The 8,428-nt window shown below is 39.4% G+C and overlaps 1 protein-coding gene across 2 annotated transcripts in view; it reads left to right on the top strand.

The window, feature by feature from the left end:
* The first annotated feature begins 3,120 nt into the window (after window positions 1-3,120).
* Window positions 3,121-8,428, top strand: part of SPART (spartin) — a 388,960-nt gene continuing 383,652 nt past the window's right edge. For both annotated transcript variants that reach the window (XM_084981527.1, XM_084981521.1), the window contains exons 1-3: window positions 3,121-3,236; window positions 3,465-3,582; window positions 4,155-5,252. The gene's annotated coding sequence lies outside the window, so the exon portion shown is untranslated. The remainder of the gene's footprint in view (window positions 3,237-3,464; window positions 3,583-4,154; window positions 5,253-8,428) is intronic.

Raw genomic sequence — 8,428 nt, 5'->3', positions numbered from 1 at the left:
ATTAACTATTCACAGAGGTACTGAAACAATGGTGAAGCCTTTGAAAGATCTGGACACACTGCTGGGATCAAATTTATGAGTTATTTAACTTCGTGTCTCTACGGATTAAATGATCTGCTGGTCACAGGTGGGTAGCTTCTTATAAAGCTAAAAGCCTCATACCTGGAAATAACTTCCCCAAATAAGGTAATAACTATAATCCCTCTCATTTTTGGGGAACAGTGGTACTGAATAATAGGACATTAAAATATATATATATATGTACACATTATGAAAAACCTGTTCTTATCTACCCTTGGATGATAAAGAGAGGAAAATTCCCCAAATTTCTAGGTACTTTGATATATATAATTACCACCCACTAAACACTGCACTGCTTGGAAAAATATTTCACACCCTCTTAAAAATGTATAATTTAAGAAGGTAATTATGCTTGTAACAGACGGTACTTCAGTGATCCGAGAAGTTTCTTCATTTATACATTCTGTCTCTGCTCTTTCTAGCCTTTGTGCACACAGTAGTTGTTTCTCTTTAAATTGTACTCAAGCTAGGAATGATCATGTGAAAAAGATGTACGTGTGAGCTACTACTGTCACCTCGTGTAATGACTAGAGTTATCTAATAGGAACTTTCATATAAATAAATAGAAAATATTAACCTTTTACATGAACGCTGGTGGTCCACTTAGTGTTTAGAAAACCCCGTCGTTTATTGGTTCGTCACCTGTGTACACAGGCACAGCATTAGGAACTGTGGAATCAAACGCCAACAAGATCGTCCCAGCCCTCTGGAGGTGAGAGACTACAAGCAAATCTGTTTGTAGAATCATCTTCATGTTTCCAAACTTCTAAAACAAAACAGCCAGTCTTTCTTATGCTTGAAAAATAGGTGATTCTTCGTTAGCTCTGTTTTGAAACTGTTTCCTTTTCTTCTGAGCAACCAAGTTATGGACAAAGACTTCCTTGGATAAATGCTACTTTTCTTCTATGTCTCAAAGTTGGACTTTTCTCCTCTTGCTCCCCTATTTCCCAGTAATTCCCCATCTCCCCTTTTTCTTGGGAAAGGCATTGATATGGCGAAGCCTTCCTCGTATGAGTGCTGTTGCATGAAAGGGCATTAGGGACACATGTGTTTTGCCCCAGAGATCAAACATCGCTTTCTGGATCTCTCTCATCCGCTGGTAATCTCACCCCTTCACAGAATGCATCGGCACTGGTTGCTTATAAATGACGTAAAGAATCTCCTTGGATTTTAATCATGCAGCTTTGGGAAATAAGGACAAAATATTCCAGTGAATCTGAATTATTTCTTCAAAAAATAAATGATTAAAGTGGTACATATGTATCCTCACCAATCCCATCTCCTCAAAAGGCTTTATTAAGGTACTGTGACACTCAAGAGAATTTAGAACTGATGAGAAGTTAATGCTTCAGTCATTGTCACATGGTCACATTTTAAATCAGCATGTTAAAATGTTTGCTGGCAAGAACTGCCAAACACTATAAGGCAGTATTTGATTTCACACTTCTAAATGTGCTCCTTTAGCATTCATTCCTTGAAGTAAAAAATCCAAAAAAAAAAATGTCAGAGCATTATTTTATAGAAAAATGAGCAGAGTGGACATGCCAAGCCATTAATCGCGTCGGTACCAGCAATGCCAGACATGTTTAAGGTGGCCATAGGCAAGGGTGGTGCAATGAGGAATGTGAACATCTGGCCTGCTCTCAAGACCCAGAACCTTTATTGTGTTGTTCAAGCCTGTTGTTTGTTTTTGTTTTTTATTAAAAAATTAAGATGTGTAACTTTTTTTTGTTAGATATTCTTTTAATACCTGCCAGTGCTTTGGAACTGTAAAGATGTCACAATTGAAATACATTTGCTTTATGTTTTGTTTTTTTAACACTCCGTATTAAGTCAAGCAAAGTTGAACAACCAGCAAGCATTTAGAACCTCCTTTTCAGTGTCTTCTAAGGAACTGAATGCCCCCATCACAGCAACAAAAGTATTTTATAACTATCACTTGCTAGACTTGAAGCGCCTGCTTAAATGACTTGGGATAGGTCCCAAATAATGGGTATATATAGTCAACAAATAAAGCAAAATACAACATGCATTCCAGATTTCATCTTTTTCTGTTAAGGAGTTAACAGCTAAACTATGAGAAGATTAGGTGATCCTGGAATATGTTAAGTTTAAATTAATGTAAAACACACCACCAACAAAAAACCTATTTCTATTTAAGTGATGTTTTTTTTTTATCATTATAGCTAGCATTCAGTTATCCTTCAAATGCACACTTACACTGTTATCTGATTGTTTATAATAAAGAATACCATACCTGTATGTCTTTTGGCTCATTTTTCTTTACAAACCTCATGGTAGGATTCATTGCCTATGGATCCTTAAGATGATCTTAAACCATTCGATTTTGAAAATGGGATAGTTTTGAAATCCAACATTCTGTAGAGAAATTAGATAATGGTTTTGAATTAAATATCTTGAATAACTGGCATTAAATGTAGAACTTTGACGATACTTTGCAGTAATGTTAAGAAGGATGTGCATTGGAGTTCCTGCTGTGGTGCAGAGGGTTAAGAATCTGACTGCAGCAGCTCAGGTTGTAGAGGTACTGATTCAGTCTCTGTCCCAGTGCTGAGGGTTAAAGGACGCAGCAGCAGCTATAGCTCAGTTTCAGTCCCTGGCCTGGGAACTTCCATGTGTCATGGGTGTGGCCATTAAAAAAATGAAGAATAAGCATGTGCACAGAAGCTTTTTTCCCCTGGATACTAGCAAATACTAAGTATTTGCAGTAAGTGTATAGTATGGCAAATGGTATATTACATACAGTATATAGCATATTACAGTATATAGGAGAGAATGAACACTTTTATTACTGCAAATTGCTATATATTAGAAAGTTGTAAAGGAGGCTACTGAGGAGAAACTAAGATGAAGTCTGGGAGGAATATGAACATATCTAAAAATGTAAATTCTCTATTCCCTCCGTTTAAATTTCCTTTCAGCCTATAAATGAAGGGGAGAAAATACGTAAAGATTTTGAAAAAACTTAAATTTCTTATTGATCAAAGTTTCCCTTTTTTATTTATTTATTTTTTAAAGAAATGAAGCCCTTTATTCAGAGGAAATATTTTGTGGAGTTCCAAAGCGTGAGCAGATGAAGGACAGCGATTCTAGTTCAGACAGAGGTGGGAACTCTGAAACCTGCAGGGGAAGCCGTAAGTTTATGGAGAGCAGTGATTGTGTCTCGTTTGTCTTTGCGTCTCCCAAGGTTCCTGACCCTGTTCTTGCATCCAAAATTTGGTATTGGCACTTCAATCATTAACTAGTATAGATTTTTAAATTTATCATTGCATGCACATAAAATATTGTCTTTAAACATTGGGTGCATCTAAGAGAAGGAATGTTTTCAGCATCCTAGAAGCTTCCGCATGTTCACTTATTAGGTGACTCTGATGCATCAGCTACTACTGGGCGGGTACCAAAGATGCCGATGACAACGCAGTTTCTGCTTAAAGAGGCTCATCAGTCTGTGGAGGAAGATGAACAAGTGAACCAACAAAGGTCAGTTTGCTTTCAGCTGTGACAGGCTGCTAGGGGACCAAGTAATGACACCTCCATCAGGCCCAGGGTGGGCCCCCAGGAAAGCTTCTGGGCAGATCCACCTTCCCGCTCACTGGTTTCCTGAGCAAGTGTTCCAGATATTGCTAAACCAGCGCAGGTGCCTGATCTCTGTGCTCTCATCGTAATTTGTGTTCATCAGTTCCTGTACCATACTGTTTTATTTGGCAGCTTTTTAAGGGCAAGGATTGTATCTTTCTGTTTAGCATTTTTCAGCTACTGTTTGTTTAGGAAGGCATTTGGGATTCAGATTAAGAATGCAGAAAAGGTATTTGTCTCCAGTTCTCCCTTTTTAAATTCAGTAATTATTTAATTTCTTCTCTTCAAAATAAAAATCATTGTGAGCCTCCAGTTGCATGTCCAGTGCCCATGCTGCAGCCAGTGGGGATGAGGGAAGCATGCTTATTATGACTTTGATTGCAAATATTCAGCCGCATAGCAGTGGCAAGGAAAGGTAGCTTTGACAGTTAAACTGTTAAATTTGTTTTTATGCTAAGCAGCTAATTTATTTTCAGAATGTGAATTTGAGTAAAGACAAGAAGCACAGGAATTCCAGTGTAACACCAAGGTAACAAGGAGTGTAAAAAAGACACCGATTCGGAAGTTTACCCTTCATGGTCATTGATGGTTCCATTATTTGCATGTGTCTGATAAAAATATTAGGTAAGGCCTCAGAATTTCTCCAGTAATCTGAAAAATGATGTTAAATGGAGTAAATATAATGAAAATTATATTCAGGTTTTTTTTTAAGCCCCAAATTACTCACACCTGCACTATATTATTTGGAGATCATGCTCGCAAGTGACAGGCTAAATTCTCTTCTTACCTCATCATTTAGAAAGAAAAAAACCTAAACATTCTAAAAATAACCCACTGATGTTTAATGAAGATGTCTTTGAAGAGAAGCTCAGGAGTAGGGGTCAGAAGACTTTTTCTGTCATGGGCCAGATAGTAAATATTTTCAGCTTTGCAGGCCATGTGGCCTTTCTTTCTTTCATTCTTTTTTTTTTTTTTAATTTTATATAGACTTTTGGCGAAATCGCTTTTTTTTATGATTTTTATTTTTTCCATTATAGTTGATTTTGTCAATTTCTACTATACAGCAAAGTGACCCAGTCACACACACACACATATATATATATATATATGTATATATTCTTTTTCTCACATTATCCTCCATCATGTTCCATCACAAGTGACTGGATATGGCCTTTCTGACTGTTGTAACTGCTCAACTCTGCATTGCAGTACAAAAGCCGCCATGAACAATATGTAAGTGGATGGGCATGGCTGTGTTCCAAGTGAAATATTATAAACTGAAATTTGAATTTTAGATAATTTTCACATGTCACAAGATGTTTCTTTTTCTTTTTTTTCCCCCAACCATTTAAAATTGTAAGTACTATTCTTAGCCTGTGGCAGTACAGAAACAAGCTGTGGGTTGGATTTGGCCTGGGGCCGGGTGTCCTAGTTTGCCAAGTCCTGCTCTGGAGGATGAGAGGCCATCTTGACTGTTCCGTCCATAGCCACACTCCCATCTGAATGCAGCCTCAGAGACACTCCAAGCCGGTCCACCAGAAGCCCTCAGCGAAGCTCAGCCAACCCTTAACATGGTAAGCAAAAGAAAAAAAGAGGTGATTGTAAGTCACTGTGCTTTGGGCTGGAGGGTTAGATGAATGTTGATGAAACTTGTCTTTGGCTCTGAGAAGCCTCAGGTGGGAGGAACATCTCGGCCAAGTTCAGGCATGCCTGTTTGGAAGAAATTTCAATTAATGGTATGGTTGCTACTCTGGTTCTGAACAATATAGCCTGGCTCTGTTTGTCCTGCTGGTGCAAAAGCTGTTTAAGAGATCTCTGTTCAGAACATGTCCCTGTCCCAGACTACATGGGAAGCCTTGCCATTTGGGTTGCTAGAAGTAAAATAGTCAATTCCCACCTCCTATTATTAACACCAGAGACGAGCTATAACATTTTCCAGTGGGAAGACAGTGTAGGCGGTAAGGCTGCACTGGCCTCTGGGGACACTGCTGTTCTTGCCGATGCTGAGGTGGCAGTCACCACGGCAATCCCGGCCTCGGACCTTCATCTTGCGGCTGGAGAAGTCCAGGGCCTGGTGCTCGGCTGGTCAGAAAGAACCCAGCCCTCCTCCCCAAACTGAGTACCTGAGTTACTCTGTGCATCTCAGTTTTAAATCCTTATTGCCCTTCAGAGTGGGCGGTGCCTGGCCTGGGGAAAGGGCTGTGGTCATTTTCCAGCTGCTAACAAAGCAGGGAATGTTCATCAAAGTGAGTTCTTGGATGGACTTTATGCCCCATTTAAAGGTAGCAAATATCTGGGACTAGGAAGCAAAGGGCAGTTTTGATTGTTGTTGGCACTAAAGAGGTGAACAGGAAAATAGAAAGAGACACAGGAAGTGGAGTCAAATAGCATCTGGACATGAGAAGAGAGAAGGCTGCCTGGGTAAGGGAGGGAGGTTGGCTTTCCTTGGACAGGGGTCCACGCACGAGCACAAAAGGCAGGTGTCCAAGTCCTAAAGGCTAACATTTTAGAAAGAAAAGCCAGCTCCGTAAGAGGAGCCTGGAAACGGTCTCTGAGCACAACACTGCCTGAGTTTCCATACCAGCAGACAACTTTTGCTGAGCTTAGAAAAGTAGTAATTTCTCTAAGGCTCAAGTTCCCTCATTTTTTGAAAGGAAATAATGCTGTGTATAATAATTACTGTCACCCACCATCCCCGCAGATGATTCTAATCATGACGGTAAAGTATCAGTATGTGTATTTTAATGATACACTATCATAACAAAGAGATAATAAGTAGTAATAAAACTGTGCAAATATTTTTATGAGTATATCCTGTTGCTTATTAGATTTTCAAAGGCAGTGGTATAAAATCTTATTAGTGGACAGTTGTCTCCGAGGGGTGACACTATATGACGTAAGTTGAGACTATAAGAGTGGAAAACAAAATCTCACTACTCATAACTTCTTTTCTGGTTGTTTTCCTTAACTCTCTTTGTTTTCCTGCTGCATATGCTCTAGACCCTTTTAAGCTCAAATTACAAATAGCTCGTGAAAATCAGAATCTGTGCTCAGTGAATGCATCACAAGAAAGGCTGCATGCGTTTCTATATTATATAGGGTAAAGCTATGAAGAGAAAAGATTTTGCTGCAGTATACAGTACTATCGATGTGTTAGAATAACACAAATGATTCTTTGGAGGGTGGAGTAATATATGATAAGAATAATAGGGAAGGGGAGTTCCCGTCGTGGCGCAGTGGTTAACGAATCCGACTAGGAACCATGAGGTTGCGGGTTCGGTCCCTGCCCTTGCTCAGTGGGTTAACGATCCGGCGTTGCTGTGAGCTGTGGTGTAGGTTGCAGACGCGGCTCGGATCCTGCGTTGCTGTGGCTCTGGCGTAGGCCGGTGGCTACAGCTCCGATTCAACCCCTAGCCTGGGAACCTCCATATGTCGCGGGAGCGGCCCAAGAAATAGCAACAACAACAACAACAAAGACAAAAAAAAAAAAAAAAAAAAAAAAAAGAATAATAGGGAAGGTAGCCCATGTCCTGATGAGAAGATGAGATAAACTCACCTAATTATTAAACATGTCAAGTATTTTCACTAAAATGTTTTAAAGTATTTGTTAACTTTAAACCCAATAAGAACAGTATTTTAAGCAGCCTTGTTTCTATAAGGCAAAAATCTGCCAAACAAATGACAGGTCAGCCCATTTTCAAACGCAGGTCCTAATGTATGTGCCATCGACAGCATCGGTTGTCATTATGACTCATTTTCACAGCTGAAGAAAGTTAGAAACCGAGAGGGTGAGGATGCTAAGAATCCTAAAATTTCCATGTCAATGGGTCACACACAGGAAATCAGTACCAGGGGATAATATCCATATTAATTGTATTTTCTAATTCTAGACAAAGAAACAGGGAATTACAAATCAACAAACACTTGAAAGATCCCACATTGAGAACTTTTAAACCCAGACTGGAAACCCAGACGCCATAAAAGAAGTGTCAGATATGTTGAAATATTCAAAAGTTGAAAGCTTGTATGGCCAAAGATGACATAAAAAGGTAGAGACCATTTTTAGAAGTGGAAAAAATGAACAAAAATGACACAAGGCTATTTTTTATAAGCGTCACCAGACTTTTGCACGGTGAGTAGAAAAAAAGGAGCCTAGTGGAAAAACAGACAAAAGATATGACTAGGCAATTCTAAAGAGCCAGCAAGTATACGAAAAAGTGCTCAAACTTACCAGTAATCAGGGAAATGCTAATAAATGTAAAAATCAGCAATACATAGCTGTAAGAAAGGCAACTCTTAAAAAAAGAACAGTTAACTCCTACTGCTGGCAAAGATGCAAGGAAAAGAAATTTTCCCTGATGGACACTGGAAGTGGTAAAGGCTTTTGTGAGGAGAGTACTATAACAATACCTATGTAATGGAAACATGCATGTATATATATCCTTCTGTCCAGCCATCCCACTTATGAGAGTCCACCTCAAGCCTGTAGAACCACCAGTCAACACTGCTACATAAGGGCGTCCACAAGGATGTTTACTGCAGCACACGTCATGACGGCAGAAAACCAGACATCCACAGTGGAGTGATTGAATGTGACTGTAGGTTCACAGAGATGCTCTGCAGCCACTGAAAGAGTGAATTCAGGCTACATAAGTGACTCAGGGGCCTTCTACACAGTACTGCTGTGTATAAAAGCAGGGTACTGACATGTATATAATATACCCACATCTTTACCCAACGACAGTTGTAA

Source organism: Sus scrofa, chromosome 11, assembly GCF_054392235.1.
Source record: "Sus scrofa isolate SSC_HxYL_T2T_F1_AM1 chromosome 11, Sscrofa_HxYL_maternal_Yorkshire_Landrace_v2.0, whole genome shotgun sequence".
Classification (NCBI taxonomy): domain Eukaryota; kingdom Metazoa; phylum Chordata; class Mammalia; order Artiodactyla; family Suidae; genus Sus; species Sus scrofa.
This window is presented reverse-complemented; position numbering and strand designations above follow the sequence as displayed.